Source organism: Syngnathoides biaculeatus, chromosome 3 (assembly GCF_019802595.1).
Source record: "Syngnathoides biaculeatus isolate LvHL_M chromosome 3, ASM1980259v1, whole genome shotgun sequence".
NCBI lineage: Eukaryota > Metazoa > Chordata > Actinopteri > Syngnathiformes > Syngnathidae > Syngnathoides > Syngnathoides biaculeatus.
This window is the reverse complement of record NC_084642.1, coordinates 6,360,823-6,388,538: the sequence shown is the minus strand read 5'-3', so window position 1 is coordinate 6,388,538 and position 27,716 is coordinate 6,360,823. Positions and strand designations below refer to the sequence as shown.

At 44.3% G+C, this 27,716-nt stretch overlaps 1 protein-coding gene across 10 annotated transcripts in view; it reads right to left on the bottom strand.

The window, feature by feature from the left end:
- The window catches only part of baz2ba (bromodomain adjacent to zinc finger domain, 2Ba), a 127,027-nt gene extending 117,849 nt beyond the window's left edge, over nt 1-9,178 (bottom strand). For 5 of the 10 annotated variants that reach the window (XM_061813915.1, XM_061813914.1, XM_061813917.1 and 2 more), the window contains exon 1: nt 8,779-9,178. The gene's annotated coding sequence lies outside the window, so the exon portion shown is untranslated. The remainder of the gene's footprint in view (nt 1-8,778) is intronic. The other 5 variants (XM_061813916.1, XM_061813923.1, XM_061813919.1 and 2 more) reach the window with 4 other exon arrangements.
- Nucleotides 9,179-27,716: the final 18,538 nt, after the last annotated feature.

Sequence of the window (27,716 nt, the reverse complement as noted above, 5' to 3'; positions counted from 1 at the left end):
TTATCACTACGTGCAATGGGGCTTCTGTGGATTAGACATAGTTGAGTCACTTCTCTTAACGCGAGTCCCCTTTTGTAACCTTAAAACGCTAAAAACGGCAGCTTGTCCCGGGTCCAGTAATGACTAATCCAGTCGATGCGAGGAGTTCAGCCCGTGTCGCTAACAAGGCAGGGCTGTGTAGGTCAGCACTGAGTTAAGTCCGATTCCGAATGACAGCTTGTTTCTTTTTATTTTTGCGTTAAGCAACTTTTCCATGAATTTCAAATGTGAAGGTTGCTTGCATCCGTACGACTGATGATTGCTTGAGTGCCGCTAACACAAAGTACGCCGCTACCGCACGAGCTCCAAACTGCTTTCTTTCCTGTTTATATTTTTTTTCTTCCCCCTCTACCCTTGTCATTTCTCATGGCATTGTGTGGGAGTTAAATATTTAACATTCTGGCTCAGCCTCGAGCAGGCTTTGCCAGCGCAGCTAAAATAAAAAGCCTTTGTGGCAGCAGTGACCAGATTTTAAATGCTGAAGATCAATAAAAAAGGGGGGGCTGTCGCATGCATTTGTGTATCCGAATGTGTCCCATTCCTAAGCCCTGGTGGCTGTATTGTAGTAGGACTTGCGTATGTGCTCATGCATATTTTTTCAGCGCCTGCCAAGACCAGCAGCATCCCCTACCTACAACAATCTTTATGGTATCATCATCTGACCCAAGAGGGACCCCAACAATCATTCCCTATCCCTCATCTAAAGCCCTGGTATGATTTTTTTTTTTCTCCCTATCAAAGCGAAGCCAGTGTGAGGGGAAAGGTATAAATGCCAGGCCTCCGTGGCGTACATGGGAGACTGTTGCTGCGTTGTAAACATCAAAATAGAAAGTTTACATCCATGTTGCTATTTTCAAAATCCGACTTTATCCTGAAAACAAAAAGACTTTCTGAATATCCAACCAAAACACTTACGAGACTCTTTTCAAAGACAACAAATAACTTTAGCAATGTCACTGTTCCCCCCTACTTTGTCTTTAAAAGGACACATTAAATTGATGCTTTTTGCTCGCATATAGAAAAAATGTCGGCAGTGGTGCGTCGATGTTTTCACTTCCTCACTTGTGTACAAAACAAACAGCCCTGAAGGCGAAAAAAAAAAAACACCCCAGATTGTTGGAGACCATTAAAAATAGAACCCATGAATTTCACAAGGCAAGAGGAAAAAGAGCAAATATTTAACTTTTCTCCTCTTTTGTGGAAATCAAGGCATTTGAACAAGGCAGCGTGTGTACAAACAACCTTGACTTTCATCAAGGAAATTCTCACATTGACTGATAAATTCCCAGGGGGGGAGGGAAAGAAGCAGCTTATCGCCGTTCCCCCACCCCCACCGCCCAAATTTGGACGCTCTGTCTTCCGTCTCCTGAAAGTCAACACGGGGTGACCCATTTCTGCGTTATGCCTCCTATTGTTTGGTCATTAAGCCACCATGTGTAAACCACACATCAGGCTATACCGAGAAAACCAACACGGGGGGCTTGATTTCTTTCGTCCTAATCAACATTTCAATTTGTTCGCTTGTCTCTACAAAAGCAAACACTTTCCCAGGTTCGTTGGTAACTTGTTTTGTGCCACCTGATGATTTTCAGGACTTGCCGGACAAAAATAGCAAGGCAGCATAGGGTTAGGCGGCGGATCCGGACGAAAGCCGACCCGAACTTTCCAACTGAGAGGACATTAACCTGGTGAGGTCATGCAAATACGTATCAATAAGTAAACTGCCCGGAGCGGCTCAAATCAGTTCGAGCCAACAAAGAGAATCCCCCATCTGGATTCGTAACAATAAGAGGCATTATCAATTAGATGCCCAGAGCTTTCACTAAAATGCGTCTCCCTCTCAAAGGGCCATTAGCCCTTGCAGGATTAATGTCTTCTATTAAACATCTGTGAAAGTTCCCGCTGCTTGGTATATTTCATTAGCAATTATTGTTTTCTGGGTTGTGCACACTTATGTAGAAAGATGAGGGGGAAAACACGACCCGGGGTTTCTTCAAAGGTTCGCTCGACGACACGGAGCGGAATTCGGGCAGCCTCTCTAGAATTCACAGTTCGGCGTCAGCACTCGCGTGCGGAGATTTGACAGGGATCCCAGATGGTCATTATCGTCAATAGATTGTTTGCGGCTCCAATTAATTGGTGTCTAAATTGAAAATCCTTGCTATAGTACCGCTAGGAAACATTTAGGTTAGTAGGTAACAGTGGACGTATTGTACACTCTGCTCAACTGTCAAATGGAACTCAGGTTCTTGAACTTTTTACACCAACTGAAAAAACAATGAACTGAACATAAATTGAATATGACTGAACTGTTCATAAATTCAGCGTACTAGGTATGACATATTTTGTAGTTTGAGCATTTCATTCAGTGATTTTCACATACCACGAGGAATCCCCCCGCATAAATTTGCGAATCGCTTACGTGGAATCGTACACTGCGACCTCGTTCCGCACGACTCGTCAAACATCAATTTGGTGGTCAAAACACAATGTCCCGTTTTAGCTCAATTATATTTGAAATTATTTTGCACAGTGCAATCATTAACTACGAGTGCAAAGTAGGTCGATTGTACAATTGTTTGTTTAGTAGTATCGTTTATTGTCTTGCACGAGCATATACTGGTAAGAGGAATTTAGTCCCCAATTTAACATGTGTGTTAATCCAATTTTTAAAGAGCTCAACTGTTAAAGAGTTTACATGCAAGCCAAATCTGGTTTCGGTCAATTTAATGCAATAGTTTTGCTTTATTACTGTCAAAACTTTGTCTCGTGAGAGCCAAATACAGAAAAGTGGAAAGTTCCTTTCTGACATTCTTCACCGTTTATTTAGCAAACATGCTATATCCAATCTGTCATTGCACCCAAAGATTATGCAAATCAATTATATGTTTATTACTTTTTTCGTAAAGCTCAACATCAAAACTTTCTATTACCAGAGATAAGAGAAAGTTTAAGATTTTTCTGGATTGGTGCATAAGTGTAGCCAGTGGGCTTGAATTCCATCAGAATATTTTCCTCGCCGCTTGTCACGGGATTTAAAAGCAAAACAAGCGCTAACGGCTTCAAGCCGACTGATCTTTAAATGCGTCGACTTAAAAGATCATTAGCGCAATTATTTCGAAAATTGAACGTTGACAAGGACGAGAAAATGGTGGTGATTATGTAGTTTTCCAATTCGCTTTATTGTTGTTGTTAAATTCAGCCAGAAAAAGGGGGAAAAAATTACAACAAATGTTTCAGCCTTTCCTAAATGTCACTGAATTGCATTGATTATTATCAAAATTAAGGTTTTTAATTACTGTGGAGCGAAATGTGACACGTCATCTGGAGTTTGTTTTCTGGGCACATTTACAAAAATATTACTTTTTACTATACATTTTACACAAATGACATACACATACTATTTTGTTCTACTATTATTCTTCACCTGCCTTTATAAAAGCAGCATCACCCAATGTGAAATCAATACAGCCATAATTGATTCAGGCTGTATTAAAATGAATTAATTAATGTGCACACAACACTTGAAATTGACAGAAAATATTAAACTGTTGCCGATTTACTAAAATGCAAAAACTGCAACATCACACAATCTTAAGCGTCTTTTTGGGCTTGAAGAAACGGGTACCTGGATTTGTGGGTCCTCTTCAGACGCCATTAAATATTGGTGGACAACCATTTTCAGGTCTTTTCCAGAGATGCTCAATTGGGTTTAAGTCAGGGCTGTAGCTGGGCCTATCAAGAACAGTCACGGGGTTGTTCCGAAGCCACTCCATTATTTTGGCTGCGTGCTTAGGATCACTGTCTGGTTATAAGGTGAACCTTTGGGCTATTCCGAAGTCCTGAGGCCTGTGGAGAAGGTTTACCTTGGCAGCAGTTTTCTTCAACTGCAACCGGTCGTCCATGATCTAGTTTTGGGACTGTATTGGGGACAGGTGACGAGCAGTCCCTGGTTTTCTCCACACATACTGCTTAGAATTAAGGTCAAAAAGTTGTATTTTTGCCTCATTAGACCAGAGAATCTTGCTTCTCACAATCTTAGAAGCCCTTTAGGTGTTTTTGTTTTGTTTGCAAACTCCTGTGTCTTATATTGAGGGGAGGCGTCTGTTGGGGGACTCTTGTCATAAACCCCTGGGGCTGCAGTGATGGTTCTAGAACGTTCTCTCACCAATGCTCTTCTCCCCCAATTGGCTCAGCTTTAGGAAGGGTTGTGGTCATCCTAAACAGGGTCACTGTGGGGGTCACAGTGCTCTTAAGAACCTTAAGTGCAGCAGATTTTTTTTTTATATAACCTGGGTCACATCTGTGCCTTGCCACAATTCTGTCTCCGAGCTCTTCAGGCAGTTTTTCCTTTGACCTCACAATTCGTGTTTGCTCTGACGTTCACAATGAGCTGTAAGATCTTAGACAGGGGTGAGGCTTTCCGAATCAGGTCCAATCAGTAGACTCAAACACAGCTGGACTCCAATGAAAGTGTCGAACCATTAAGGATGATCAGAACAAGTGGACAGCACCAGAGTTAAATATATGAGTGTCAAGCAAAAGGTCATTGAATACTCACGACTGTGTGATATTTCAGTTATTTTTAAATAAATCTCCAAACATTGCAACAATTCCATTTTGTCCTGTCAATATGAGGTGCCACGTGCACATAAATGAGGACAAAAATGACCAAATGATTCTAGCTCATGGCTACAATAGTGAAATATTTAAAAGGGGTCTGAATACTTATCCACTTTATGTGTAGTACACATCAGATTAAAGCAAAGCAGAATACACAATCCAACTGTACTAAGGGTGTGTGATATGCTGATGTCAAAAATCAACATTATTTCAAAATCGGGCCATATTGCTCCACCCAAATGACAATCTAACAACAAATTATACTTGTACCATTTTTATGTCACTACTTATAGAGAGCACACTGCAGCCTAATTTACTTGACCTTTATTCATCCAGTAAAATTCTCATTTTCAATCCCAACCTGGCTGCAGATCACAGAGCAAACGGCAAAATAAAAGCAATATTAATAATAAATGTACAACAAATTGTACACAAAATAAAACCCAACCCTGAATTGTTTTTATAGGAGTCTCCTTTGACCAGTATGAGAGAGAGCGAGAGTTGATACACGGTTAAGGCAAAACACGTTTAAGGCACACCAATACAGGAACAATACAGATATTCAAATGTTTGAAACCAACTTAAGACATGAAACTATCCACCTAAGTTTCCCTATTCAGCCAAATCCACTTTTGTTCAAGCTGACTTCTTCTCCACCCGTTAAAAGGAAACATAAACTCAAATCATCAGTGCCAATTTTTAGAACAATTGTCTGATTATGATGTCGATCCTGGCGGCATCCTACCAGGCCGGCCATCAACAGATGAATCATTCAACATGCCGCATGTACAGTCGGTCACTCGACAGACCGACCAATTTGATTTTGAGACAAAAAGCTACTGAATAATGCAAAGCTTTGTGTCTCGTGTCTCCCAAAAGATATTTAGTTAGAAAGGATTATAGTGCATATCGCTTTGTGTACACACGGGATTGTATTCTCCAAAAGCTGTCCAAGTTCTGTCAGATTCAGCACCCCAAGACAGAGCTCGTGAACCTAATTTCACCTAATCAGCTTAGTCAATAGCAACCATTTGCTGTGACTTTGGTAGACATGCAAATAGGGCTTAACTATGTCTATCCTTAATTCCTCAATGTTCACGTTGAGCGTAAGTCCTCCTCTATCGCTTCAAAAACAACCGGTCCAATAGAAGAGAATGCCAAGTATAAAACTGATTTGTGTGTGCCTCAGGTTAGCACTGCGTGCTTTCATTTCAAGGGCGCAAAGCAAACATCCCCCGACAAATTTTTTAACCTTCTCCACTTTGGGTCCTGCCGATTCTTACAAATAAAACATTAAATACAGAGATACGTCGACTTACGAGAGCCCCCACATATATGTTTTTCCAAGTTACGAGCTACGATTTTCTGTTCTGAGTGCTTGAATTAGCATTATCAGCAACCAATAATTGTACAAAGGTTGCGATCCACTTTCGTTTAGTGAACAGGTCAAACATAAATACCATATGAAGGTTAGGGTTTAGGTCCAGCTCCAGAAAAATCACAAGCAATGGGCAGACCCTCACGCTTAACCATTTGGTAAACCGCCAAACTCAGCTGGAGTCACTAGGTCACGCTCCCTTAACAGCACGTCAATAGACAAATACCACGTATGTGACATTCGCATAAATACATTCTATATAACCGGTATAATTCTTTACCTGTTCTCATTACATTTTTCAAATGGTCTTCATACACGCACATATGATATGAGGGCTACCTCCCTTAATTATAAACACCAATTGTAGTTTTGGTTTTGCAGGGTTCGGATTCGAACAGATTGATGTTATTTCCATTGTTTTCAATGGGCAGAATTGATTGACTTGGACCTTTGCTATTTATGGAGTAGAGGGACCGCAGTCGTCGAAAATCCGGGGATAATTTATGCCTGTTATGAGTGTTGATAAACTGCAAATGAGTGTATTCAGGGGTTGGTTTGACCTGTCCCTCTAAAAAAGGAAAATTGGTAAAGAAAATCCTGCCACGAGTATCCCCGGGTCCACTGGGTGAGTCAATTGAGTCATGAGCTTGGTCGCGGCACGTAAGCCAAGGTACGACTGTACAGGACTACCGTAGTTGTTTGTATGTTCAGCTACAGCGTGTTGTGAACACAGGTGACAAAGACACGAGATATTGAAAAGCTGAGATGCATTGCCATCTTTCAATCCAGCGATACCACTAATGGCTTCTATGCAGCTCCATAAAACCAAGCAGCTGTCCTGTCGACGCATCAGCGGCGTGAGGAGGGAGCACCGTATCCCCATAAAGACAAGGGGGGTGGGGGGGGGGGTTCTGCGTCTTCATGTTTGCCTAAACATCTGCTTCTCGGCACTCGGCTTTGCAGCAATAAATGGCCAAACAAAGAGGTGGGAGGTGAAATGATCACATTTTCCATTTCAAAGCATTTGCTTGTTTGGTTTGGGTTTCCTTTCCTGTCCCCTTTGGACGTTGAGCTGGAGTTCAGCTCCGCTGACTGACATGTGCATCGACATCAAATGACTAAAATAATATCTACCTACTTGAGGAAATTCCTGTTTCTTTATAGATAAAATGTAATCTTAAATTTGGCTTCATTGACTGGATGTGTGCAACAATTAACTAAAATATAAGAGATAAGAGGTCATTCTTGTCTCTTCGGACATATGCTGTGAGCACAAGTTTAGCTCGGCTGACTCAATGTACGCAACAATACCTAAAATAAAAGGTTGCTATGATAAATGTGAGTCTATAAAATCTTAAGTAAAGCTCAGCATGGATTACAACAGACAAAAAACGTAATGTCTTTCTAAATCAATGCACTTTTATGTTAACAAGCTCTTATTAATGATTTAAATTCAAATTCATTCGAGCTATTTCGGCAGAATCAACACTTAACGATTCCCCCCTTTCATAAAATTCTTAGTTATACCCCCACCACCAGCACCTTTCTCGGTCCCCTTTTTGCTGCATTCAAAAGATAAACAAAACACAACGTACTGGTTCAACTTGAAATGACATTTTGAAAGAACAAGAGGTTAAAAAGAGGTGTACGCCAGGAGAAACTGCCGTCTGAACTCTTTTAAAATATATCCACCTGCCTATCGAAAATGACGTGGGGTTTTTTTTTATAATTTTTTTATGAGCACCGACGTCTTGTCCACTCACGGCTAACTGAACCGCTCGTGACATTTGCGCCCAGAAAACGTCATAGAGAAACGAGTCGATTTCAGCCTTGTGCGCTCTCTCGACACCCACCACCCCCCTTTTTCTCTTTTTTTTTTTTTTAGTCGAAAACTTTGTTGTAAAACTTAAAACGTGGATGCATGTGAAGGTGAGTAGCGTTGTTTGTGTGTTGGTGGGGGGGGGAGTAGGAGGAAGGGGGGTTACATTAAAGATAGCCAAGATGGCGAAGGGCTTGTTGTTTCGGGAAGGAGGCAGCGGAATGGACGATGTTGTGAATATACACGTAAAAAAAAATCTTTCAGCATATCGGTTTGCGGAAGCAACCTCGAAGGCAGCTCCTCTCCCCCCACCACCACCACACACACACACTTGTGTCTTGACCAGCCTAAAAACGGAACGGGGGGGGGGGGGGGACTTAACGTGATGGTGATGTAGGGAAAGACGCAAATATTGGGAAATAAGTCCATTTGTGGAAAAAGTGACCGTCGGTGCTCCATTCATTTAAAAAAAAAAAAACATTACAAAAGCCACCAAAGCGATCGGCGTACTTTGACTCAACGCAAAAGCACCACGAAGCCACCTCAAAAGTTGTATCACCCCCCCCCCCCTATTTTTAAATACACAAGTTTGAATCTAAACGGAAAGCAAAGGAGTTGAGTGAGGCGATGCGTGAGAGGAGAAGCAAGCGAAGGAGCACAAAAGACCATCTATCCCACTATCAGGTCACCGCGAAGGGAAGGAGTGCAGGATTTAAATAAAAAAAAATGCACCGGGTTTTTCCCCGATTTAACACCGACAAAACTTCCCCGATTATAACCCATTCACCGCTAGCCAGTAGCGTAAACCACAACAACAACAACAAAAAGCGATTAAAACAAAGCGGCGAGTCCGTCTGAATGATGTGAGCGAAAACACGGCGAGAGTCGATCAGCGGCGAAATAAAACAACAACACTTACCGTGTTTTACTTTGCACTTTACTTATTTCCAACGTGGAATTAAAAGGCTCGGCTTAGCACTCCGCTCGTCTCGCGCGTCTTGCTTCTTTTTGTTTTCAGTTTTTGTTTTTTTTTTTTTAGCTCCTCTCTAGGTCGCTTTTGGTTATGAAAGAGGTCGATGACGAATGATAAAGAAGGGGAATTGGCCAGTAATTGAGTCTCGCTGTGTGTGTGTGTGTGCGTGCGTGCGTGGAAGCAGATTGAAGGAGAAGTCTCTTCGCGAGGGTTTATTCAGGCTCCCACTTCAAGGAATCGACCTGACGTCGTCGGCTCTCTACTGCCACACAAAGAGAGGGGAGGGGAAAAAAAAAAGAATAAAATCAAAATAAAAGTTCTTACAGTATTGGCGCTGCGGCCCCTTGGCAACCAAACAAGAATGCGGTCGCTGTCCGTTATTACTTTGAAATGCGACATGACATTAAAGACATACGTCGCGGCCCCCTAAAAAAAAAAAAAAGAGGGGAAGGTGGGGGGCGATGGAACTCCCTTTGTGACGTTAAACTCCTTAAAATCAAACAAAACATTGTCAGATTGCATTTTGACTATTCGCAGGCAAATCCATCTTTTCAAACGTTCACTTGCAATTAATGACCGCGTCAATTTTAAAGATGGAAAGAAAAAAAAAAGATACATTTTAAGCTTTCAAGGATCTCGTCACGAAATCGCACTAACCCAGTCGTGTGAAACGTAAAAAGACAGAATATTGAACATTTCAAATTGTGGTGAACTGCATCCAAAACTGTGAGTGCAGTCATAGTTTGCGGTATGATGTACATATTTCGTTTTATTAAAAAAAAAAACACACACAAAAGTAACACCCTCGCAAGTTGTGACCATGCATGTTGAAAAGTGAAATTTCAGATATTGTCAGGATAGATAGATAGATAGATAGATAGATAGATAGATAGATAGAAGATAGATAGATAGATAGATAGATAGATAGATAGATAGATAGATAGATAGATAGATAGATAGATAGATAGATAGATAGATAGATAGCGCAATTTAGAGTGTCCATTTAATGTTGCATGCAGGTAAAGCGCAGGCCTCACAGTTCTGAGGTCCCTGGTTCGATCCCGGACCCGCCTGTGTGGAGTTTGCATGTTCTCCCCGTAATGCCCAAGTGGGTTTCCTCCGGACACTCCGGTTTCCTCCCACATCCCAAAAACATGCAACATTAATTGAACACTCTAAATTGGCCGTAGGTGTGATAGGGAGTGTGACTGTTTGTCTCGATGTTTCTTGCGATTGACTGGTGACCAGTTCAGGGTGTCCCCTGCCTGTTGACAGCTGGGATAGGCTCCAGCACTCCCCGTGACCCTTGTGAGGATAAGCAGACAAGAAGATAAGATAGATAGATTTAACGTTAAATGACAGACCCTGTGGAATTACTGCTTGCAACCATTCCAATGCTGAAACATGAGTCTCTCTTTTGTTTTTTGAAAGGTTTTCAACTTCAAGCAGGCCGTGTAATCGATGTCACTAAACTACACATTTCTACTACATTTATTTCGCCGTCAGAAAAGTTGACATATGCCCTCCGTATACAGAAGTCGCCGTTCAACATTTATGAACTCTCATATTTGTGCGAGTTTTTGAGCTGTCCTCCATTATCTGCGGAAAAACTTGCCAGGTTCTATTATTTTGTCGCAAAATACTGTCAACAGTACATTTGCAAGCATTTGAAATGTTTTAGGATCATCCATCCATCCATTTTCTTTGCCGCTTATCCTCACAAGGGTCGCAGGGAGTGCCGGAGCCTATCCCAGCTCTCAACGAGCACGAGGCAGGGTACGCCCCGAACTGGTCGCCAGCCAATCGCAGGGCACATAGAGACAAACAGCCGCACTCACAATCACACCTAGGGGCAATTTAGAGTGTCCAATTTTTGGGAAGTGGGAGGAAAATGTAGTGCCCGGAGAAAACCCACGCAGGCACGGGTAGAACATGCAGACTCCACACGGGCGGGATCGGGATTGAACCCGGGTCCTCAGAACTGTGAGGCCATTGTTTTACCAGCTGAGGCATCGTGCCATCTATCTATCTATCTATCTATCTATCTATCTATCTATCTATCTATCTATCTATCTATCTATCTATCTATCTATCTATCTATCTATCTATCTATCTATCTATCTATCTATCTATCTATATCTATCTATCTATCTATCTATCTATCTATCTATCTATCTATCGTAACATTTCGACAATGCCACCGTTTTAGGATCACAGTTTGCGGTATATTTCTGTTTTAAATTATTACTATAGGCAATTATCATTCTGTCAATTATTTGCGGATTAAAATTTACGGTGGGGCTCGGTCTCCTTTACACACAAAATCTATTGAATATTTCTAAGCTTCCTGCCCGCTCTCAAAAATATGGGAAATCACACAACCGAGGTACAGTGGTACTTTTTTGACTCCTAATTGCTCCAATTTGTGTATTTTCGAGTTACAAGCCATCACCGCGTTGATGTACTTCTTTATTTTTCGTTGTCGCGGGCCAAAAATGTACTTTACAAGGCCGATTCAGTCGAAAACCGCCGCTCCGGTGATGCTGAACAAAAGTCGCGCGCACTTTTCGCCGTTTATTGAAAAGCAATCAAATAACAAAATGAAAACACTGTCAAGCGGCATGGAGCCGACGCAAAACATTGAACTAACCGCAGGGCCGTTTGTTTCAGGCGTGGAGTCCTTTTTAGTTCAGGGTGACATTTATATTGTAAGCAGTACAAGGCAGCAACTGGTCAGAGCGTTGGCCTCACAGTTTTGAGGTCCGGGGTTCAAATCCCGCCCCTGCCGGTGCTTAGTTTGCATGTCTTCCACGTGTCTGCGTGTCTGTTTCCTCCCACCTCCCAAAAACGTGCATTAGTCGAGACTGATTGGCGTTGGTGTGATTGTTTCCCTCCATGTGCCCTGCGATTGGCTGGCGACCGGTTCAGGGCGTACCCCGCCTCCTGCCTGATGACAGCTGGAATAGGCTCTGGCACTCCCGCGACCCTCGTGAGGATAAGCAGCTCAGAAAATGGATGGATGGGTTTGTATTGTGGCAGCACGGCGGATCAGCAGGTAAAGCGTTGGTCTCACAGTTCTGAGGATCCGGGTTCGATCCCCCCTCCCGCCTGTATGGACTTTGCATATTCTCACTGTGCCTGTGTGGGTTTTCTCCGGGCACTCCGGTTTCCTCCGTGACCCTCGTGAGGATAGGTGGCACAGAAAATGGATGGATGGATTTTGTCTAAGTAGTTTTAACACAACATAATTTTTTTGCATTTATGTGAGATTTTTTTTTTTTTTTTTTGAGAATAAGAAGATGCGGAACAACTGGTTTTAGCATTAGCCTCACAGTTCTGAGAGTCGGGGTTCAAATCCCAGCCCCTCCTGCGTACTGTTTGCATGTTCTCCCCGTACCTGCGTGGGTTTCCTCCGGGCACTCCCAAAAACATGCAACATTAATTGGACACTCTAAATTGCCCCAAGGTGTGATTGTGAGTGCGAGTGCTGGGATAGGCTCCAGGAGTCACCGCAACGCTCATGAGGATAAGCAGCAAAGAAATGGATGGATGGATGGATTTGTATTGTATTTTGGGGCGTGGGACAAAAAGTATGAACTCCCCATTTTATCATTAATTGCATTTCCCTCACGATCGGTCAACGCGCAGCCCTGATGCAGTCACTTGGTTGCGAAATGTGGACACCTCGTCTCACTTACTGACCAGTTGATGAGCTTTGAGGCGGTGATACGCGATCAAACAAATAACAAATGAGTCGCGCACGGGTGCGACACGAGAAGGCATTTGTCAGAACAAAAAAAAAAACAGGGCAGATCTTCCTCTGGGTAGGAAGGATCAATACATTGGCTGGCAAAGACGGCCATCTGTGCCTAATTGTACGCTTTACCTCCTCTTCTGAACACACAATAAGCAACAGGCTGAGCACAGGCCCTCTGACCCAGACTGGCTTTCCAGACGGGGGAAGATTATTTCATTCAACTGGAAAACAACAAGGGGGTGGGCCAATGGGGGGTGGGATTCCTTTTTTTTTTTTCTTCTTTCAATGCAGATGGAGTGGGCAACTGCTCCCAGATGCCCCGCCCTGATGAGCACGGGGTCAGAAACAACCGGCGCATCTCCCCGTGTCGCCGCACAAGCGGGGCTGCATCTAGTTTTAACAAGTATTACACTCAATTAACAAACTACTCACTCTCGCTTTATGGACGCGCCATAAATCAGCTCTAATTATTGTTAGTAGCGCCGCGGCGTGTTAGTTTGCGGCAGCGTTCGCGTGAACGGTTCATAAACATTGAAGATGACTCTTCATGTTAGATGTTTTTTCTCCTGTACTGTCGATTAAAAGCAGCCAAAGAATTTGTCTCTGCTAGTTGGAATCAATCTCGTACTTTCATTAAAAAAAAATAAAAATTGCTGGAACAAAACACAGCACCACTTTGATCGGTAAGATTTTTTTTTTTTTCTATGACCAATCAATTTATTTATATATCAACTCAATATCATCTATTTCAACAAATTTAAATAGGATTAATCAAGTCTGGTACACCCCTTAACACACTTTTTTATGTTTTAATGAAGAAAATAACAATGTACTGTATAAAATCATAATAAAAGAGAAAGAAATAAGATGGATTAGCTGGTAAATAAAGCATTGGCCTCACATTTCTGAGGTCCCGGGTTCGATCCGGGACCCGCTTGTGTGGGGTTTCCATGTCCCCCCCATGCCTGCGTGGGTTTTCTCCAAGCACCCCGGTTTCCTCCCACATCCCCAAAACATGCAACATTAATTGGACACTCTAAATTGCCCGTAGGTGTGATTGTGAGTGCGGCTGTTTGTCTCGATGTGCTCTGCGATTCGCTAGCAACCAGTTCACTGTGTACCCCGCCTCCTGCTCATTGATAGCTGGGATAGGCTCCAGCACTCTATGCAACTCTTGTGAGGATAAGCGGCTAAGAAAATAGATGGCTGGATATATTTTGGAGGACAGCACGGTAGGGCAACTGGTTAGATCGTTGGCCTCACAGTTCTGAGGTCCGGGGTTCAAACCCTCGTCCTGCCCGTGTGGAGTTTGCATGGTTTTCTCCAGGTATTCCAGTCTCCTCCCACATTCCAAAAACATGGAACAATAATTGGACACTCTAAATTGCCCCTAGGTGTGATTGCGAGTGTGGCTGTTTGTCTTCATGTGCCCTGCAAACCCCCCTCCTGCCCGTTGACAGCTGGGATAGGCTCCAGCATTGCCTGTAACCCTTGTGAGGATAAGCGGCTAAGAAAATGGATGGGTGGAAATAAGATGTTTTAGTAATACGTTATTACTGCACATTAGGGGACGCAACTGTGCACCAAAGCCGTAGAAAAGAAAGTCTGGACGCTCTTTGAACTCATTGCATTGGTCCGTATTGGTCACATGGTTTTTGGCCTTTTAAGTGGATTTTTGGCAACTTTGATTTGGTTGTGTGGCTGTATACTTTTCCACTCACCCAAAAAGACAACACTTTTGACGGGTATCAATCAAATATTAAATAATTGCATCCATCCATCCATTTTCTACCGCTTTTCCGGGTCGGGTCACGGGGGAAGTAGCTTCAGCAGGGATACCCAGACTTCCCTTTCCCCAGCCACTTCTTCCAGCTAATCCGGAGAGATCCCGAGGCGTTCCTAGGCTAGCCGAGAGACATGGTCTCTCCAGCGTGTCCTGGGTCGTCCTCGGGGTCTCTTTCCGACGGGACATGCCCAGAACACCTCACCAGGCTCCTCATCTGGCTCCTCTCAATGCAATCAACAAAATGCAATCTAGCACAATTACTTTAGAGGGATGAATAATTCATTTATTTTTTTTGAAAATATATATTTTGGGGCGGGCAGCAACTGTGGAGCAACTGGTTAGATCGTTGGCCTCACAGTTCTGAGGTCCAGGGTTCAAATCCCGGCCCTGCCCGAATGGCGTTTACGTGGTTTTCTCCCGCCACTTGTTTCCTCCTACATCCCAAAAACATGCTTTTAAGTAGTGACTCTAAATTGCCCATAGGTGTGATTGTGAGTGCGGCTGTTGTCTGTGTTTGTCTCCATGTGCCCTGCGATTGGCTTGCAACCAGCTCAGGGTGTCCCCCGGTGACAGCCGGGATAGGCTCCAGCACTCCCCGCGACCCTCGTGAGGATAAGCGGCTCAGAACATGGGCGGATGAATGTATTTTAGGAAAATGGGGGCGCTCCCCAAAGCGCGCCTCGGCGGGCTGGGTTAAAAAAAGAAAAAAAGAAACGACTCCCCGGCCACGATGAGAATCTCAGTTTAAGACAAAAATATCTACTGTGAGGGTTCTGTGGGAATATCCCTCACATATGGTCAATTTTGGAAATACTGTCGTCAGTACCACGTTGCCTTCCTTTTCACCAACTTTGCTGTGTGTCTGACCTGCGTGCGGTGAAGGGGGCGTGGCCTGGTGTGCGACATTGGGAACCTGGCAGGTTGGTCTCCGGGGGCCTTTGTTTACGCACATTCGTCCCGCGCGTAGGGCTCCAAGTAGTCAGACTTCGGCGTCATTCCCGTCCGAAGTACCATCCAAATATTCAACAGTATTTACAGCCACAGGTTCAAATCTGTATGGACGTATTCCTCCGTCTTCCCGAGCAACCGATACTTCTATTTATTCATCAGATCAGGATAACTTCACAGCTACAGGTTGAGGCCTCAAAGCCTAGTGGTTCGAACATTGGTTTGGTAAACCAGAGGTCGTGAGTGCGTCTCCCACTTTGCCCTCCACTCACCGAGAGGGGTTGCGTCAGGAAGCGCATCTGGCGTAAAAACTGTGCCAAACAAATATGAGCGTTCACGCTGTGGTGACAAGCTGAAAGAAACTCACTTATTGACACCCACAGGCTCAAATCTGTGTGGGAGGCTGCTGGACGAGCTTCGTCGGAGGAGCTCGCTCGTCGTTCCCGTCCGAAGAGCCATCCGAATATTCAACATTATTGACAGCCAGGGGTTCAAATCTGTATGGACCTACTCCGTCTTCCCGATCAACTGATACTTCTATTTCTTCATCAGATGAGGATAAATCCGAGAAATCAGGAACGTAAACCAAGCATGTGACACGTCCCATCCGCTCATCTGACTCCCAAAATGTCAGAACATTCAAAATTGCCGATATAAACAACCTTAAACGATATCTGACGAAAATCTTGATTTTAAAGTTACAGTACCAACGACATGACCGATCTGATACGTTGTTCTTTTCAATGAGTGGACTTCCCCTTTAAGAATCATGATTAGATATTTTATTGAAGGGCATATAATGTACACATGTGCATGTTTCTGTATTCTTTGACTTGAACGTCCTCCATTTCTGTCATGACCCTCATAGGCATGTTCTCCGTGTTCCGAGGTCATCGATTTCTTTCTCTGCGCTCCTGTTTCCATTACCTGTTGAGAGGGGGGGGGGGGGGGGGCGCTGTTCTTCAAACAAAATCTTCCCCATCTGCCTGCCCCCCCTCCACCCCCCACCCCTGATGTATTTCTCCCATCTCCTCTCGTCGCAGCGCTGACAGGGCCATGAGGAATGACAAGGTTTTGTCATACAGTAGCAGCGAGGAGCAAAGGATTTTTTAATTGCGTTGGAGAATCTTCATTATGGAGAGCGCGTTGGGGGGGGGGGCTACAGGGGATGAGGGGAGTGGGCAGCATGAGGAGCCTGTGTGTGTGTGTGTGTGTCTTTTTTTTATTTTGGGAGGGCGCGGGGGGCGGGGGGGCACTCCGAGCATCATCATTAGGAGAAGGCACAAGCTGCAAAGAAGGGTGGGCCCTCTTTGCATGCACACTGAGAATGGCTGCCGTACCTCAGTCATTTGTAACATAATAAGTGCCAGCACAATGACTGCAACGCGAGAAAGAGCACCACAGGGAAGAGAAGAAGGGGGGGGGGGTTGGGGGGGGCACCGCATGTCTGTCGAAAAGAGTTTTGCGTGCGTGTGTGCGTGTTGATTAGAAAGTATAATGAGCTCTAAAGAAACAAGGGGAGGAAAAAATCTCTCCTGAGACTGATGGAAAACAAATTAATCTGGTGATTCGGATTTAATTATTATTATTATTATTTTTTTTTTTTCTATTAGTCCTCCCACCGCAAAGACAGGGACAACCGTCAGAAACGAGGAGCTGCGCTTGCATTTATTGATTTTTCGCACGGACGCATTCAGGGAATACAGATGAATTTGCGCCCTCCTCCCCGCTCGCCGTCCTCAACGCGGTTGGGGGGATGATTCCATTAACGCGACGAGCTTCCAGCCACTGCGAGATGCTTAATTTGAGCGACGTCGAGCCATCTTGAAACAAGGTCTCGCGCGAGTAGTGGCCTCAAGGAAAGCGTCCCTTTTTGATGCGGCTGAATTACACCTCGCTTGCCGCTGAACCTTACAAGTGCATCATAACAATTAAAACAGCCAATAAATTAAATGGTTCTGCTGTGTTAAGCATCGCTGACGCGCTAACATCTTCCATCAGTACAGTAATTTAATTGGATTAATTTTGCTTTGTAATAACATTAAAAAAAAAAAAAGACTCACAAGTGAACTGCAATTAATCTCTCTTTCTTTGCAGCATCGTTTCGATACATGCAGGCGTTGAGTGCAATATGAGGGTAAACATCTCGATGCTGTGCAAAGTCAATGATTTGAGCTGCCGGTGTGATTAAAGCGCGGAGGGGCAATTTGCAACCGCTGTAACGTATTATTGCCGTGCCGCACGTCGCCGTCACGCTCTCTCTGGCTGACATGAAATTCTGCGATTATGCTACATGAACACTCTTATTGATTAGAGTGCAACCATCTGTCAATGACGAAGGCTTGCAATTGATGTAATGGCTTTGAGCGCGCCGAGCCAATTGCAGATCTTCCTAAAATGGCGCATTGAAATCAATGTGGCGGCGAAAAAAAGGGGGGTGGGGGCCTTCATTCTTTACCTTTAACCCCTGGGACGTGGAAAGGAAGCACCGTGACATTTGCGGCACACTTTTTGTGGAGCGGCTGTTCTACAGTATAGAGCAAACCTTCATTTCACTAAAAGCATTCCAAATTTAAAAAAAAAAAAAGACTCACAAGTGAACTGCAATTAATCTCTCTTTCTTTGCAGCATCGTTTCGATACATGCAGGCGTTGAGTGCAATATGAGGGTAAACATCTCGATGCTGTGCAAAGTCAATGATTTGAGCTGCCGGTGTGATTAAAGCGCGGAGGGGCAATTTGCAACCGCTGTAACGTATTATTGCCGTGCCGCACGTCGCCGTCACGCTCTCTCTGGCTGACATGAAATTCTGCGATTATGCTACATGAACACTCTTATTGATTAGAGTGCAACCATCTGTCAATGACGAAGGCTTGCAATTGATGTAATGGCTTTGAGCGCGCCGAGCCAATTGCAGATCTTCCTAAAATGGCGCATTGAAATCAATGTGGCGGCGAAAAAAAGGGGGGTGGGGGCCTTCATTCTTTACCTTTAACCCCTGGGACGTGGAAAGGAAGCACCGTGACATTTGCGGCACACTTTTTGTGGAGCGGCTGTTCTACAGTATAGAGCAAACCTTCATTTCACTAAAAGCATTCCAAATTTAAAAAAAAAAAAAAGAAAAATAAAGTCACGAATTACGTATGTTCCGGTGCTGTGACACTTTAAGCCTGGGGTGTCAAACTCGTTTTTTGTCCCGGGCCACGTTGTAGTTATGATTTCCCTGAGAGGGCCGTCATGGTGGAACCACAGAAATCCTGGATCGTCTCATCATATTTACACATGAAATTTATGAACTGGTTTCGGAATCAAAAATCAAGCGTGATGGGGTTTGGTACCGTCGTTCATGTTTGGGAAACACAAAAATGCTGATCATATCTCAACATTATCATTTATGATGGATGACAATTTGAAATGGCGGGACATACTTTCACAAGAATCACGGATTTTGATTTGCCTTCGCGGGCCACATAAAATCATGTGGCGGACCGGGTCTGGGCCCCCGGGCCTTGAGTTTGACACCTGTGCTTTAAGCAATGGATCAAACAGAAATGGAGCAGTACAAAGAACGACAATATGAAAAAAAGGACTCATATTTTTGGAGTCCTCTCCAAAGAACGACTGATAAAAGTGTTGCACTGATGATCCGGGAGACGAGTTGAGATTTCTCAATAAATGTTTGTCTTCTCTCAGGTGGCCGAGGTGGGTACAGCATGAAAGAGCGGCACAAAGCCCAGTCAACTCATGCAGTCTGTTTATCCATCCATTTAATTTGCCGCTTATCCTCACAAGGGTCGCAGGGAGTGCCGGAGCCTACCCCAGCTGTCAACAGGCCGGAGGCGGGGTACACCCTGAACTGGTTGCCAGCCAGGCACATCGAGACAAACAGTCACAATCATACCTAGGGGCAATTCAGAGTCTCCAATTAATGTTGCGATTGTGATATTGGGATGTGGGAGGAAACTGGAACCACGCAGGCACAGGGCCGGGATTGAACCCGGGTGCTCAGAACCGTGAGGCCGACGCTTTACCAGCTGATCCACCGTGCCGTCATCGATCTGTAAAGGTTTTTTTTTTTTTTTTTCTTTTCCTGCTAGGTTAACTGGTAAACCCAACCGAGTCCAAACGAGCACTTTCGGCGGTGTTTATCGCGGATAAAACTGCGCAGGGGGCCCCTCCGCGCAACGGAGTACACAGAAGGGAGAAATCATCGTAATAGCGGAGTAGCGGAGTGACTCATTTGTTGATGAGGTGTATTCACTGTGTCATTCGGCGATGAGATGCGCGCACATGGTGTCAGTGTGCGACCGACGGAGCGGGAGGGAGAAAGCCGGAGCGGGGACGTATTTGCGCGCCGCTTTTCTGGGAACGGCGACTCACTTATGCCGGGAAAAGTGCAGGAGCGAGGCCGAGGCCCTCCGGTGACGCATCGCTCGGCGAAAGCAAAAAAAAAAAAAAAAAAAGCATGAGCTCACAAAACAAACGTCTCCCCAGCCGGCCCAAATAACCTTAATCCGATCAAAAAGACATTCATACTCGTGTCGTTTTATGCACACGCCAAACATTTTTTTTTTTTTTTTTTTTTTGGCATCTTGCAGCTAAGTGCATTGCTTTCGCTGAGGCAATCAAATCTGTATTTCCTTCATTTTTAACATCGTCCGAGCAGTGTGGGGGAAGGGGGGAGGGGGCTACACGCATTATACAGCAGTTAAATACACTGAGCTGTGCACTTTCTTTCTTTTTTTTTTAAATTAGATCAACGGAAAATGAAGCGACGTGGGGAAAAAAAAAAGATTCTCGCATTCATCGGCTGAGCGGTTGATCTTGTTCTGTATTTGCGGCACCTGCAGCGGGAGGGGGATCTCGTCATTGTGTCGAAGCTGATGGCAAACTAAAAAGGGGTCTGTCTGCAAAAGTGCTTGCAAATGACCGTCCATCCATCCATTTTCTTCTCCGCTTATCCTCACAAGGGTCGCGGGGAGTGCTGGAGGTTATCCCAGCTGTACACCCTGGACTGGTCGCCAGCCAATCTCAGGGCAGATGGAGACAAACAGCCGCACTCACAATCACACCTACGGGCAATTTAGGGTGTTCAATTAATGTTGCATGTTTTTGGGATGTGGGAGGAAACCAGAGTGCCCGGAGAAAAACCCACGCAGGCACGGGGAGAACATGCAAAGTTCACAAAGGCGGGTTCGGGATCGAACCCGGGTCGTCAGAACTGTGAGGTCAACGCTTAACCAGCTGGACCACCGTGTCGCACTAGAATGTACATTTTAATATAAATAATATAATACACTGCAATTTATGTCAAGTTTAAAAATGAACACGGGGCTTGAATATAGGAAAGTATTCTAATTGTGGCGCAGCTGGAAAGTGTTGGCCTCACAGTTCTGACGACCCGGGTTCGATCCCGGACTCGCCTGCGTGGGTTTTCTCCGAGCAATCCGGTTTCCTCCCACATCCCAAAAACATCCATCTATCCATCCACCCACCCACCCATCCATCCATCCATTTTCTTAGCTGCTTATCCTCACAAGGGTGACGGGGAGTGCTGGAGCCTATCCCAACAGTCAACGGGCAGGAGGCGGGGTACACCCTGAACTGGTCACCAGCCATCGAGCCAAACAGCCGCACTCACAATCACACCTACGGGCAATTTAGGGTGTTCAACTCAGGTTGCATGTTTTTGGGATGTGGGAGGAAAAGGTAGTGCCCACCTGGGCACGGGGAGAACATGCAAACTCCACACAAGTGGGGCCGGGATTGAACCAGGGACCTCAGAACTGTGAGGCCAACGCTCTACCAGCTGCTCCACCGTGCCGCCATCCCAAAAACATTCTACATTAATTGGACACCTTAAATTGCCCGTAGGTGTGATTGTGAGTGTGCCTGTTTGTCTCAATGTGGGAGCACTCCCCGTGACCCTTGTGAGGATAAGCGGCTAAGAAAATGGATGGATAATCTAATTGTACGCTAAACCGCCACTAAATTGCGGTTCACCTTTCGCAGTCACAGTTGTTTATTTTGTCACTTTTATCAGAACTGTTACTTTATTTTTTTAAATTCTGTTATATATATTATATATGACATATACTGTTATTTTGTGTTATTAGTGCTCTTGCTCTCTCAAAATATAATATGTGTTCAAATGTGTTTGCATTTCCACAATATGTCTCACATCAGTAGATGGTAGTAGTAAAAAAACATTATTAATAAATAAGAGAGTTCTATTAGTGTGATGGATTGTTTTGTTAGTCGGGACAAAAGATGGATATCAAAGATATCGACTATTCTGTTTGGGTCAAAAGGTTGTTCTATTTCAATTTAGGTGACGGTTAATTTGTTTATAAAATATCACGTCTACACCTGTTGTCATTCCGCACGTTGAGTTTCTATGACGTCACGACTTGTGACGCAAGGTCGGACCCTTCGCGGGCTTTGACACAAAGAAAAACTCCGCAGGGAATGCCGGCCACGCATTTATTGAAATAATCAAAATGGGAATTCTCACAAGGAGCACACAACCTCTGAATTCGGCTATTATGGCCCTAAGTTATGGACCAGCCTGCCAGGGAAGATCAGGACTGCGGAGACTGGCGATGTTATCCAGAGCAGGCTTAAGACTCACCTTTTTATTTGGGCTTTCAAGTGATTTCTTGGATTGTTTTAGCGCCCTTTCACCCCTTCTGTGCCCCCCGATGGGGCCTCCGCACCGATCCGCCTGTGGGGGCGTCGTCGCAGCGTTGTCTCGGACCAGATGGACTTTGGCACCTTAGTCTTGATGCTCCCCTCAGCTGGTCTGTTTGTACCTGATTCCTCAGTGCTCAGCCATGTTGCTATACTCACAGTTAGTATGTATGTATGCGTGTAAGTGCGTGTCGGGGGGAGGGGGAAGACACTTTGTGTGTGTGTGTGTGTGTGGGGGGGGGGGCTTTTTCCATGTCTTTGCACTTTCTGTTGCATTTGGGTGCTACACGAGTTCTATTTGGCTTGACTTCTGGCTTGTCCCAACATGCAATATCCACCCATCCATTTTCTTTCGCCGCCTAACCTCACAAGGGTCGCGGGGAGTGCTGGAGCTAATTCCAGCTGTCAACAGACAGGAGGCGGGGTATACCCTGAACTGGTTGCCAGCCAATCGCAGGGCACATAGAGATCACACCGAGGGGCAATATAGAGTGTCCAATTTTTGGGATGTGGGAGGAAACCGGAGTGGCCGGAGAAAACCCACGCAGGCACGGGGAGAACATGCAAACTCAACACAGGGAGGGCCGGGATTGAACCCAGGTCCTCAGAACTGTGAGGCCAACTCCGCTTTACCAGCTATCTATCTATCTAATCTATCTATCTATCTATCTATCTATCTATCTATCTATCTATCTATCTATCTATCTATCTATCTATCTATCTATCTATCTATCTATCTATCTATCTATCTATCTATGCCAACACTTTCCATCTGTGCCACCCACATATTACATGTGTTATTAATATTACAGATTTATTCCTCACATTTGAACACACGTGTAATTCAACACAAAGTACCAGAGTCTTTATTTTGATAGCATAACACGTGATGTCTCTATTTGGTCTTTTTTTTTTCACAGATAGTTTTTAAAAATGAAAAGCAGACATTTGATACACATAAACAATACGCAAATTCCACGTGTGGTCCAGTTATAGACTTCAAAGTTATTTGACACCTGTGAAAAAATGTACACGCATATCAGGAGCTATTTTCAGTCTGTGGAGAGCATAAACTTGCATATAAACTATAAGAGCTATTATTACTGTATACCTATAGAAAAGTTCTTCTACTTTGAGTTTTCAAATCGAAAAAAAGTCTTAGCAAGTTGTAGCGTTGCTTCAAAGGCAATTAGTACGTAATTGAGAAAAAAATTATTTTATAAAATAAACATCTGGTGTATGTACTGTGCAACTAAAATATGGCACACTGTAGTTGGTTGTGAAATATTTTATAGTTGTTGAATTTCTAAACGATGCTTGTGACTTTTGGGATCCAAATTGAAAATGTTTGTGATTGAATTGGGCGGCACGGTGGCTCAGCTGGTAAAAGCGTCGGCCTGGCAGTTCTGAGGTCCCGGGTTCAATCCCGGACCCGCCCGCGTGGAGTTTACACGGTTCCCCCCTGTGCCTGTGTGGATTTTCACTCCGGTTTCCTCCCACATTCCCAAAACATGCAAAAATAATTGGACATTCTAAATTGCCCCGAGGTGTGATTGTGAGTGCGGGTGTTTGTCTCCATGTGCCCTGCGATTGGCTGGCGACCAGTTCAGGGTGTACCCCGCCTCCTGCCCGTCGAGAGCTGGGATTGGCTCCGGCACTCCACGCGACTCTCGTGAGGATAAGCGGCAAAGATAATGGATGGATGGATGTGATTGAATTGTATCCGTCTCGCAGTTATCATCACTTTCATTGACATACGACATCAAAAATAATATTTTTATTGTTACAGTTTCAAATTGTATTTTCAGGGCAATTGCAAGAAGACGTTTTTGGATAATTCCTATGCAAGGTTACCCCCCCTCGGGGTAACATCTTGCTTTGTCTTCATCACGAGTTGACATTTGGCCCAAAGCCTGATTGAAGTTTTTCGAGTGTTTCATCAAGAACCTAAAACGCTCATTTTTTTCATTTTTTTTTTTTTTATATTTTTGAAGAGACATCTCTATAGCGCTCCGGAGAGCCTCAATCGGCTTCAGCTTCACAGCGGCATGTTTGCAAATTGTGCGCTCAAAGGCATTTGGACAATTTGTAGGAGTTATGGGCATTTCCATTATTTTTATGACAGGAAGTCATGCGTATGAATAGCAGGGAAAGACACGGAATGCTTAAGTAGTAGCGTCGAGGGGAAACGGAACCTGTATACAAGGCGCCCGTTGTGTCATTTCATAATGCAAAATACAGTATGATATATACTGGCTGTTTCTGTCAATCTCAGACTGAAACATTCCAGACGGTTTGAACATAAATCTTTAGTCCTTTACTGTCGGAAAATAAAACACGACACTTAAAAGAGGATTCTGTGGAAATGCGGAGCCTGTGAGAAAATATTTAATTTTTACTACAAGTCAATGTTTGAAAACAAATTGTTTTAAATGCAAATGTATTGCGCTGAAATGTTAAATACAAATGAACTACATTTAACGACTGTAGTGTCCTGGATTAAAAGAATAAAAAGTTGAATCCACTGTAACATTACGTACACGTCGGTGATTCTTTCACATACAGCTAGAGGGTGCTCTCGTACATCGGTTAAAAACACCGCACTTTGGTCTTTTAACTTGATTATGATCCCTAAAGCAGTTGGTAGCTTTATTATTTGCTTTAAATGCGTAAATTGAAAACCAATGAGATTCTTCAATTGATATCGATAAACTTCTCATGTGTATGTATGTATGCAGACAAAATATTGACCATTTTGTGTCTATAAAGTGGATTTGAGTGATGAGTTTGCTCAGCAGAAATCCATATCTCATCAAGGTTCTGACTTAACATCATATTTTACAATATGTTCAATAGTATTGCATTCCATTGAACTCATTCAAGTACCGTAATTTCCGGCCTGCAGAGCGCACCTGATTATAAGCCTCACCCAGTACATTTGTAAAGGAAATACCATTTGGTACATACACAAGCTGCACCTGTGTAAAAGCCACAACTGCCCACAATGAAACACGAGATATTTACAAAGAAAAACAGTGCGCAGAAAGAGTTTTCAAAGTTTTAATACCTTCGCAAACCTTAACATAGCAACACAGTAACACGAACAGGGCTGGGAAAAAGAAAAACATACCGGAAAAAAAAAACAGCCGCGGCAGCTACACAGTAGTAACACAGCACTAACAGGGCCTGTAAAAAAAAAAAAAAAACATACCTACAGTAAACCACTGTGTGGCGCTAACGCTAGCGCGGCACTAACAGGGCCGGTTAAAAAAAACATACTGGTAAAAATCACTGAGACATGGCAATAACACAGCAGCAACACACGAGTGTGGCACTAACGCTAGCATGGCACTAACAGGGCCGGTTAAAAAAAAAAACATACCGATAAAAATCACTGAGACATGGCAATAACACAGCAGCAACACGCTAGCACAGTGCTAACGCTAGCACAGCGATATCTGGGCCAGTTAAAAAAACCATACAGGTAAATGTCACTTCCTCGGCACATATATTCCACCGGTCTCACGCTTACATTTTCTGCTCGAGTGCCCCCTTGCGGCCGTTAGAAAAAAAATTGCAAATTAGCCGCATCGCCGCATAAGCCTCAGGGTTGTAAGCGTGTGGAAAAAAGTCGCGGTTTATAGGCCGGAAATTACGGTACATTTAAAAACATTTTTCCATTAAAAGTGCGCTGAATGTTGAGGTTGCTCCAAATATTTGCCAGGGATCGTTTGTTAGATGTTTTAGCGCGTCTGCGGGGGTGGTCCCGAAACATGAATAAAATAAATAAATAAATACACAACAGCCCTTGCGTTAATTAATTGTGGCAGGCCTGCGTAGCTCCTGGCGCTGTGCGAGGAGACATTTCGGCCTTCCCTCGGTGACGCCCGGTCGAAAATAGGCCAGCGCGCAGACACCGAAATGATCACAATGGTGACATCATCTTTTGCCTTCAATGTGCAGAGGCTCCCCTCAGCGCTCCTCTAAACAAAGAGCAGCGGGCACGGAGGGAGGGAGGCAGATGTCACTTTGTGTCTGGGGAACATTAAGACCAACAAATGTTTGCTGAGTGTTTCAGGAGGGGGAGCCTTTTAGTGGTTGCGCGGAGTTGGGAGTAGACGCTGCTTCCAAAATGTCCCTAATTGAAAATAAACGGCTCCAACATTTCACTTTGTCATTACCCACCGCGACGTGATTGGAAATAAAGCAGTCAGATCGACAGGACGCGCGTTTCACCCGAGTCAACGGCGTCTCGAAATAGCTCGCGAGCGCGTCGGATGGCGGCCGCTGGACGCGAGGGGTTGGGGGGAAGTGTTGCCACGTGTGGACGTTTTTCATTTACCTGATCTGTTTCCAATTGGAAATGGTAACTACGGGGACAAAAAAAAAAAAAAAGCGAATAACAACAACAACAACAAAAAACCTTTCAAAACATTTCCTGTCCATTAACAGATGGCTGAGAGCCTCAATACCACCAGAAAGGAACAACAGCTCCATAAGTGAGTTTTTTAAAGTACAAGAAAATCCATCCATCCATTTTCTTTTGCTGCTTATCCTCACAAGGATCGCGGGGAGTGCTGGAGCCTATCCCAGCTGTCACCGGGGTACACCCTGAACTGGTCGCCAGCCAATCGCAGGGCACATCGTGACAAACAGCCGCACTCGCAATCACACCTATGGCCAATTTTGAGTCTTCAATTAATGTTGCATGTTTTTGGGATATGGGAGGAAACCGGAGTACCCGGAGAAAACCCGCGCAGGCACGGGGGAAACATGCAAACTCCACACAGGCGGGTCCGGGATTGAACCTGCGACCTCAGATCTGTCAGCCCAACGCTTTACCAGCTGAGCCACCGTGCTGCCCCAGCACAAGAAAATGATGTTGAAAATCTTTGCGTGATTGACATCCGCCTAAAAGTACTTATAGATGCCACGAGATTGTGGCAAAGCACAACTTTTGTCTTCATATCGCGGCTTAACTCACTCTAACAAAGTTCCCTGGCACCACGATACCACAAGATGGCTGCCAAGCTTGATTTTCATCTTGGTAAAACTCCTCAACTCACTTCAACACAGTTCCTTGGCACTAAGATGGCAGCAATGCACATTTTTTTGTCAAAATGAAGCTCTTCAAGTCACTTCAACAGAGTTATTTGCCGCCAGGATGGCAGTAATACGTTACTCTTGTCCGAAGCTACTTTCTGAATAGTGACTGAATAGGGAAAGGTGTCAATTCAAGTCTTGGTGATACACTAGATCACAGGTGTCAAACTCAAGGCCCGGGGGCACAGCACTTACAGGGCAGGTTAAAAAAAAAAAAAAAACATACCTAAATCAGAGACGGGACAGTATCACAGCAGCAAGACGCTAGCGCGGCGCTAACAGGGCCGGTAAAAAAAAGAATAAACTAATAAACATAGCAGTAAAAATCACTGAGACACGGCAGTAATACGGTAGCAACACGCTAGCACAGCGGTAACGCTAGCGTAGCCTTAACAAACTCAAGCACAGGGGGCCAGATCCAGCCCACGAAGCCAAATCTAGAGTTTCCATTTCCACGATTCTTGTAAAAATCTGTACAAAACTTTCATATTGTCATATATCATAAATGATCAAGTTGCAATATTACGCGATTTTACTTAAGCAAAGCATATTGTGTATAAATACTGTAATTTCCAGCCTATAAGCCGCGACTTTTTTCCA